General features: G+C 27.1%; 1 long non-coding RNA gene across 1 annotated transcript; it reads right to left on the reverse strand.

Annotated features, from left to right (window-relative positions):
• On the reverse strand, positions 1-3,135 carry LOC133666510 (uncharacterized). The gene is made up of 5 exons (XR_009830726.1): positions 2,565-3,135; positions 1,538-1,643; positions 872-1,150; positions 327-650; positions 1-212 (listed from the first exon to the last, which is right to left on the reverse strand). It is a non-coding gene; the product is annotated as an uncharacterized LOC133666510 (long non-coding RNA).
• Positions 3,136-9,535: the final 6,400 nt, after the last annotated feature.

Raw genomic sequence — 9,535 nt, forward strand, 5'->3', positions numbered from 1 at the left:
AAATAAATACCCGCGGTCATTGTGCTCGTGCAAAATTCTACGTATACAACCAATCACTCGTGTCGATTCGGATCTTTCATCCTACGACATGATTGAGTGACCGGAGGAACCAAAAAGCATGCGACTCACCATACGATGCGACGAATAGCTTCACTCTTATTGTAGCCCAGAAGTCATCGAGAAGGGAAGGTTGTCATCAAGACGGAAGAAATCTGTGACAAAACGTCATAATTTAGAACACGGTTCTGATTACTTGAAAAAATTGAAATGCGAATTTAACTTTTATTTAGAAGAATAAAAATTTAGATAGATAAAAGGATAATTACCTCTTCGCGTGATGGATGATCGCCGTATTCTCTTGAGAGAAGCACTGATTCTACTCTGTACCGAAAGCGAATATTTAAAATAAAAAAAAATAAAAAATAAGAAACTAATAACGCGTCCGTATAAATTATAATCGGCGAACAAACACTGATTCTACCTTCGCGTTTGATTATTTTAATTAAATTTAATCAGAGCTGTTGCGCTCTAAAAAATATTCAAAATACTATGACGAAGCAAACACTGATTCTGATTAACCGCATTGCGCGCGGTCACAAATATTTTTTAAGATTAGTCCAAAAACAAATCTTCATAAAGATCATCGGCATCTGAAATAAAATGTGAAATATTGTATCATAATTCTTTTCTTAAAAATATAACATTCGTTATTTAAAATTTTACAATAGTAAAAAAAATAAAACTATGTTTAACTTTAAATATTAATAAAAAATTAAGTTCCTAATAAATTTTAATAATAATAAAATTAATATGAAATTCTAATTCAAAAAGATTAAAATCTAATAAATGAGAATCTAATGATTCTTCTTACCTCTTCGCGTGGTGGATGATCGCCGTATTCTCTTGAGAGAAGCACTGATTCTACTCTGTTCCGAAAACGAATATTTAAAATAAAAAAAAATAAAAAATAAAAGACTAATAACGCGTCCGTATAAATTATAATCGGCGAACAAACACTGATTCTACCTTCGCGTTTGATTATTTTAATTAAATTTAATCAGAGCTGTTGCGCTCTAAAAAATATTCAAAATACTATGACGAAGCAAACACTGATTCTATTAACCGCATTGCGCGCGGTTACAAACATTTTCTGAAATTAACGCTTAATTAGTAGAGGGGTAGGGAATGATAGAAGAGAAAGAAATATCTTTTTGATATTTTTCTTCTTCTTATCGAACATTTGTTCTGAAAATACTGCCTTTTTATTTTAATTGATTGTGAATTTTACGTAAAAATTATTACCAATTATTTATTAATATCTGAAATTTAATAAAATATTCAGATATTTATATTTATCAGATTTTAAAATTTAATTTCCAATAATAAATCATTAAAGTTTCTCATAAATTTCTAATTTTTCCACTTTCTTATAATTAAAACGTAATTTTATTACGAATTGCTTAACAACAATCTCTAATAATTCAATAAAACTAAATAAAAATTTAACCAAATAAAAAGGAAAAAAATTTATACATACGAAATATATGATTTTACCACGAAAGAAAGTCACCAAGAAAGACATGGCGTCCATATTGGAATTTTTCCCGCCTTCGAGAATATTACCATAACGCTATCAATTAAACCTGCGCAGAAAAAAAATCAAAACGTCTAAATAAATGAATAATATGAAATTACATTGTATTAAAGTATCAAAACAATCAAATCAAATGAAAACTCACAATATGAGCCATCTTGTAATTCGATACTCCAATTGTACGATAAACGAGGAACTCGAAATTATTTAATTGTCAAAAAACTATCAATTTTAATAATTTTGAATAAAACATTGAACAAAGATGTATTAATTAATGCACAAATAATAACAAAAGTAGTATAAAAAAAATAGTATTAAAATACTACGTAACAAATAGACACGTGTCTCGAGAAAATTTCAAACGTCTAATCGTCACGACAAATCGACGAACAATGTCACTTTGCGCTTCGATTTCGCGCATCGAATAACAAGATGGAGAGGGGATACGCTCGACAAGTCGAAACATGTTTGAACACGAATCCAATTTCTTGGAAATGAAATATCGTAAGAAATGTTTCTAACCTCGAGCAAAATATAAACGATAGACCAAAAAAAAGTAAACAATAACATACACGCGAGAAGACTCTGTACACGATATATTATATATACATTCGGGAAAATATACGATACTTTCGATTTCACGAAATGAATACGTAATAAATCCTAGAAAATTTCTTTTTACATGACTTTAATATGACTAAAATGATAAAAAATAAAGAACAAGAAATTGTACAATAAACGGATACGATTAAAATTATATTACAAACTACCAATGTATGATTTCAAATTCCGTCTCGAAATATTTCGATACGGGACGCTAATGACGCAATAGACGTAAAATGAACAATCGAAGGAAAAGACACAAAGATACGCAAAGAACTAATTAATTTCGTTTTCACTACACTGAATGGATTATTTAAAAAACCAAATTAGCAATAAATTTAGTAATAATAACAGTAAAATAACTTACTGCGTAATCCGAATTTGCGACGACACATCCACTCCGCACAATTTTCAACTGTAGACTGACGACATGCGCAGTGTGATGCGCACTGCGTTGCGCACTCCGATGCGCATTGCGATGCGCACTAATTCGTCCCGCGTCTCGAATTAAGGGATGTTCTGATTGGTTGGCTCATGATGCTTATTTTTTTCATTCAAAAATCGCGCGAAAAATTGAAACATAATATAACACATAAATTAATTGTTGTTGCTTGTAAGATTGAAATCCTGTAAAGATTTACTTATTGGAAAAAAAAAAAAATTATCAGTAGAAATACTAATTTAACTAATAATAAGATAATAAAATAATTATAATACAAAGAAGGAAATAAAGATATAAAAATATCAATAAAAAGATTAATTAAATTTAAATAAAAGTAAAAATAAAAGTAAAAGCAAAAGAGAAATTTAACGAAAAACTTAAATAAATTCATAAAAATTGAAAAGATAAAAAGAGAACATAATATAAAACTGAATTTAATTTAATAATTGATTTTAAAATAATCGAAACACAAGAATTTGAATTTAACTTTAAAATAGATAAATTTAAGGAATTAAATTATATTAAACAAAGGAGAGAGAGCAATGTCGATATATAATAAAAATCAACAAAAGAAAAAAACACAAAAGAATATTTAACATAACTAAATCTGAAAAAAGACGAGAAAATATATTTATATAATATAACATTTAAAGAGATTAGGAAAGATTGAAGTGAGATATTTTAAATAAAAAATTTTAAATAAATTGAGATGAACAAAATCTGAACAGAATGAAAATATAAAAGGAGAATAATGTTAAATAAAAGATAAATAAATCCAAGAAAACGTATATATAAATATATATAAATATATATGAATAAAATAAAACGTGAATATAAATAAAATTTGACACATAAATTAATTTAATTAGAAGAATAAATATATACATACGTATATGTAAAAAAAAATTTAAGAATATACTACATAAATAATAAATAATGAAAAAATTAAAAGAGAATATAACACAAAAAGTTAACTATTATAAAATAAAAAAGAATGAGAAGAAAACATAATGATAAAGAAAAATTTAATTTCAAAATTAAAAAAAAATCTAAAACAATAAAGAAAAAATTTAACATGAATGTTAAATTCTTGAGTTAGAAAGAAAATATATAAAAAAGAAAATTTAATTATTTTATTTGAATTTTTTTCTTGATTTAGATAATATTTCTATTTTTATTTCAATTCTTTTAGATTATTTTAACTTTGAGGTTAAATCTCTTCTTCAATATTTTAATTTTCTTTTACTTCATGATAGTTAACTTTCATGTTACATTTTCTTTTCATATTTTATTCATTATTTATGCATTACAATGTAAAATATGTTTCTTATATGTTGCAGCATTGTAAGATTTAGTCATGTTGCATCATATAAAGAAATTTATTATGATATATATGTATAAACAATAAATAAATATAAAAACATAAGAAGAGAATATAACATAAAAGTTAACTATAATAAAGTAAAAAAATGGTTGAAACATAGTTGAAGAATTTAATCTTAAAGTTAAAAAAAAATCTAAATCTAAATCTAAAAATCTAAAAATTTGAAACATCAAGAAAGTATTTAACACAACTGTTAATTAAGTTAGAAAAAACATATATAAAGAAAAAAATTCAACATTGTAAATTTGATAATTTTAGTTGTCTTTTTTTTCAAATATTTTCCTTTTCCTTTATTTAATATATATTATAATATATAATATTTATATTAATATTTGACATGATAATATTTCTGTTAAATTTTTTTTCATGTTTTCAATTCTTTTAGATATTTTTAACTTTCAGATTAAATTCTTCTCCTATTTTCAACCTTATTATACTTTATAACAATTAATTTTTACATTACATTCCCTTTTCACGTTATACTTTTTATGCAATGATAAATTCTTTATTTATATTATGCATATATTTTATGCATATATATATATATATATATATATATATATATATATATATATATATATATATATATATATATATATATATATAAAACATAAGAAGAGAATGTAACACAAAATTTAATTATAATAGAATAAAAAAAAAAGAAGATTGAAACATAATTGAAGAATTTAATTTCAAAGTAAAAAAGAATCTAAAAAAATCTAAATCTAAAAATTTAAAACATCAAAAAAGCAAATTTAGTTATTCTGTTTAAATATTTTCTTTAATTTAAATAATATTTCTGTTAAATCCTTCTTTCATATTTCAGTTCTTTTAAACATTTTTAACTTTGAGGTTAAATTCCTCTTCACTGTTTCAATTTTTTTTTACTTCATGATAATTAACATTTATGTTATATTCCCTTTTTATGTTTTATTCATTATTTGTATTACAATCTATTACATTGTTAAATTCTTTCCTTATATTTTGCAACAATGTTATATTGCAACATATAAAAGAATTTAACGTTATAATATACAAATAATGAATAAATAAATAAATAAATATACAAACATAAAAGAGAATGCAACATAAAGGTTAAATATAAAGTAAAAAAGGATTGAAGCATAGCTGAAGAATTTAATCTCAAAGTGAAAAAAAACTAAAAGAATTAAAATATCAAGAAAAATTTAACAATAAGTATTAATTGAATAAGAAAAAAAAAAAAAGAAAAGAAAAGAAAAGAAAAGAAATACATAAAAAAAGATATTTAACATAACAATTAACTAAATCTAACTTGAACTTGAACAATAAAAATTGTACATTGTAATAAATAAATATAAATAAGAAATAAAATAAAAAGGGAATATAACACAAAAATCAACAATTATAAATTAAAAATGATTGAATAACAGGATAAGATTTTTCTCCAAGGAGGATAAAGTAGAGTAAGAATTAACTATTATTGCCATCTCTGGTGACTTTAGAAAAATATTTCTTTAAAGAAATGTTTCTAGCTTGCAAGAGATGGGGCTCACGTTCAATTCTTATCTTATCTCTATTCACTTTCTATTCACCTATATTTCTTATCCTCCTCTATGTGTTTCTTTAACGATCGTAAAATAAACGTATAAACGAAATAGACCAGAAATAGATTGACGCGATATCTTATGGGATTTTATAAAATGTATTCTGAATCGAAAAAAGATTAGAGTATATTACGCTTGGCGTACAAACTCTAATTAGGTAAACAATTTGTTATAACTCAAAGAAACAAAAAAAGAAAAAGAAATCTTACACTTTACAATCACAAATTTTTCACAAATTATTTTAATCACAAATAAATTCTTCTTTTCGATGTAAGCAAAACGTTCAAACTTTGATCGTTAATAATTTAATAAATCTTAATAATTACAAAATAAAAAAATAATCATTGAAATCGCGTGCGCAGCCAATTAGCTCACATTATTCGCTATAAAATTTATAATTGTATCAAGGATACGATTATGAATAATATAGTAAATAATAATGATTTTCCAGGTCTCACCGCGTGGAGGTTGCTGCGAATTGGAGACCCACCCTATCCACGATCCCGTCCACCCTCCTTTACGCAAAAATTTATTTAAAATTAATAATAAATTTTCCTTTCGATATAAATTTGCAAAACGTTCGAATCCTTCGATCGTTGTGCAAAACAAACAACGAAAGGAATTCTAAGGAAAACCGGCGCGGAAGACTAAATCTGAAAATAAAATTAAAATTAAAAGATTTTCTATCAATATTTTACACTTCCATTTCGATATGAAAATGAAGAATGATTGATAGTAAAAAAAAAAAAAAAAGAAAAAAAACAAGCAAAATAAGCATCCCAAAAAGCGCTACACCATTTTACCCATCTATTTATCTACAGTATCTACTTTTCTACAATACTACACTACTTTATTTAATACCCTTGATTGTGCATGCACTTAATTCTAAATACATTTTCTTTAATCAATATCGTACAATCTTCTGCTCCTGTAAGAAATCCTGAAACAAATTTAAATAAAAAATATAACATTAACATTTTACTTATTTTAAAAGTTCTTTTTCGTATTTCTTACTTAAGAATATATAAGAATTTAAACATTTTGTTTTTAACTCTGCCTATTGAACATCTACAAATTCTCTTCACACCAACATTCACACTGATCGACTGACAAACAATTTTCGAAAAATTTATGATACGATATAAAATATGAACCACATGTGGCAAGAGGAAAATATCAATGATGGCTAGTGAACGAAGTCACGTAGCTATCAAGTATTTGTCTATAATGAGGAAATTGAGGAATTAAGGCAAGGTTAAGGTAATTTGCCTTGAAAAATTAGGAAATATTGGTTTGGAAAACGAATCAGAGTAGGGAAGGCGAGACTGCCTTTTTTAATAATAGGAAGAACAGAACATCCCATTGTTTATAAATCCCATATATAAAAAAAATATTTCTAAATATTTCTTCTAATCTGATCCTATCTTAAATCCTATCCTACCTAATATAAAAATTAAAATATTTATTCGATGATGTAATCCATACCGTTGAAAGTTGAAGAGGATTTCTGAAACAGAATATAAAACAGAATTAAATGAAACTCAATAATAAAAATTAAATTAGTTTCTAGCAAATCACACATTAACTTGAATCTATTTTTCTTGTTTATTTTCTTCAATTCATACCTGTAACAAACTCAATTATTGGATTAGTAATTAAAAAATTTTAATTTACATCTAGGAATATAAAGAAAAATTAAATCAAAAAAATCGAATTATCGAAATGTTGTTAAGCAATCCATGATTTTAAATGAAAGATATTCATCGATGCAAAGAATAAAATACATTTTTACAATAGTAAACAAATGCTCTTAACAAGGGGGATGCTGAAAAGAGAAAAACGACGAAAAGGTAACCAGAAGGGTTACCAAAATAATTATCCACTCGATGTAAATCCGAACAAACCGTGAGTGGAATTTTTTTATATTTCGCAACACTAATATGCTAAAAATCTCAAAAGAAAACGCGAAGAGTGCTTCGTTATACTTTCAATGCATTTCTTCATTAACAAAAAAGAAAAAAAGAAAAATAAAAAAAAGATAAAAGATTCGCGAAAACATATACGAAACTCTAATAAACTAATTTATGCACTCATATTTTATTATAGACGCAACACTAATAGCGGAAGATTGCAGCCTTATAATCAGAGACTGCCATTGTACAATCACCCTTTGTACAGCCTTTTTGGCTGTAATAGGTGATTCAGGAACTGGAACGTAATTCCACAGTCCAAAAGTGGAAAAAATATGGGCAATTTGGGCAAATAAACGCAACACTATTATAAAAAACGCGATCTTTCATCAACGCAACACTAATTCTTCAAATGAATTTAATATAAAATTTACTATTATTTTGTAAATCTTAAAAATTACTTTAAATATCGTGATATCATAAATCATAATTATATTATAGAATAAAATCAAATTTATATTAAAAGAAAAAAACAATAAAAAAAAATAGACTAATTCATGAAAATAATTAAAAGCAACCGCGATATTCTTTTCAACGCAACGCTAATAGTAAACGCGATTATCATTTTAACGCAACTCTAATTCAACCCGTTATTTATCAATCGCAACACTAATGCAAAACCGCGATTTGCCCATGATAATTGGATGAACGATGGGCCAGCATGCAAATTGGCCAGATACGATACAACAACATATACTACGTATTACTAAAACGAGCACAATGACAAAGTAGTAACAATGACTTCCCATTCTTTGGATTCAGACAAGATCCAAAAGATGAGAAATCATTCGTTGCAGCCCTCTTCGTGACAGTTTGTCGGGCCTCTTCGGTCTTCCTCCTTCGGGCGCGATGCCCGCTGAAACTTAAATCTAGGCTCGAGATTCACTAATCGCAAATCAAAGAAAAAAAGAAAAAAAAAAGGACTAAGTCGCGAAAGCTAAGTGCATGGACGACCAACGAACATGATGATCGTTCTCCGTACATGCACAGAATCTCAAGCGCAACGTTCGTTTCGAAAGCAAATCACGACCGCGACCGCGAAATTCGAAAAATCGATGAGAAAAACCAGAAACAAATGGCATAATCGTCCATTTATCTCAGCTTTGCCCTCGATTTATCAAATTTTATTTCCTGAAACAGGTTGTCACGCGAAAAACGCGCCTACCCGATCAGAGACTGTGACAACCTGCCCGGCCCTACCTACTTATGATTAAACAGACACACCAGAAGTATACTACCTATCCTACCTAGCCCTATATTTAAAAAAATGGCAAAACAGGCACACCAACACATTCATTCCACGATTCTCACGCATAACACTCGGGCGCAAAAGCCTACACTAGGGAAAGCGTCCCGGGACGCCTCCGACACCCGAGCTTGGCACACTACTCGCACACTCTAACTTTACGTACCATTTTCCTGAAATCGACTGATGATGGCTAGCGACCATTGCGTGAAACGCGACAAAAACGCGTGTATTTACATTTTAATTGTGAAAATTTATGAATACGTCATGTTTTCTAAAAGATTAGTCATTAGACTAAATGGTATCATTATTGTGAATCAAAATTGTATCATTATTGTAATTTTAGATTAAAAATTAATAATCTTGCATATTATTAATTTATTAGTTATTCGCAATTAAATATTGCGAATATGATTGTAAATTCTGATTGAATAAGGAATGAAATAATATATGATAAATGAAACGACGCAATTCCACAGCCTAACCATACACACACAATGTGGAAAGTACGTCGTGCACGATACGCTATGCATCATCAGTCGCTAAAAATTTGTATTAGCTTATCAACTAAAGTCGTCATATCCATTGCCTCTCCCTCACTCAAGTAGCACCTGAGCACGTGAATGAGATCCTGACAATGAACATGGAAAGGGTTAAATCTGAAAATCCTGAGCTAAAAGATATTAATATATTCATTTTGTATCTAACGG

Source organism: Apis cerana, linkage group LG8, assembly GCF_029169275.1.
Source record: "Apis cerana isolate GH-2021 linkage group LG8, AcerK_1.0, whole genome shotgun sequence".
NCBI lineage: Eukaryota > Metazoa > Arthropoda > Insecta > Hymenoptera > Apidae > Apis > Apis cerana.